The sequence below is a fragment of the Geospiza fortis genome, unplaced genomic scaffold, assembly GCF_000277835.1.
Source record: "Geospiza fortis unplaced genomic scaffold, GeoFor_1.0 scaffold685, whole genome shotgun sequence".
Classification (NCBI taxonomy): Eukaryota; Metazoa; Chordata; class Aves; order Passeriformes; family Thraupidae; genus Geospiza; species Geospiza fortis.
Genome location: NW_005054662.1, coordinates 73,348 through 73,967, shown reverse-complemented (window position 1 = coordinate 73,967; position 620 = coordinate 73,348). Strand labels below are relative to the sequence as shown.

At 65.8% G+C, this 620-nt stretch overlaps 1 protein-coding gene across 1 annotated transcript in view; it reads left to right on the top strand.

Annotated features, from left to right (window-relative positions):
* The window catches only part of LOC102034428 (RNA polymerase II elongation factor ELL), a 59,006-nt gene that overhangs the window by 5,139 nt on the left and 53,247 nt on the right, over positions 1 to 620 (top strand). The gene's annotated exons all lie outside the window — the stretch shown is intronic.

Sequence of the window (620 nt, the reverse complement as noted above, 5' to 3'; positions counted from 1 at the left end):
GGGGGCAGCGGGAGCTGCCTGTCAGCGGTACGTCCTGGCCGTGCCCATCCCTGCTGCCAGGACAGGGTGGGCAGCGGGTGGCACGGGGAAGGAAGCTGTGGGAAGCGATGCGGATGTGCCCAGGGGGAAATGCAGCGACATTCCCCGATTCCTGGGGGCTCCCAGGGACTCAGCCCTCCTGGAGGTGCCCGCTGCCCTCCTCTGCACATCCCTGGAGCGTGCAATGTCCAAAGGAAGCCAAAGAAACCCGCGGTGGGAGGGATGGAGGAGGGGAGCGCTGCAGACCCCCTGTCCAGGCTGTCTTCCCCGGGGACCAAGCCCGTCGGGGGTCCCTCCCTGCCCTGCAGCCCCCCCAGCGCCTGCCCAGCCTCAGCTCTGCTCATGATGGGGGGTTGTAGCACTGTCCTTGCACCCCAAACTGACTGTGAACTTCCCAAATAAAGGACAATTCCTTCACTTTCCGGCCTGTTTATTGCCACGCATGGGGACACATGGAGTCTGTGGGGGGGGCAATGCTCAGGGGGGAGCCTGGCACACCGAAATCAGCCCTGGAGGCAGCCTGGAACCTACCTGGGCGTCAGGGGGTCCGTGCCGGGGGGCTCATGGCTGGGGAGGTCTGC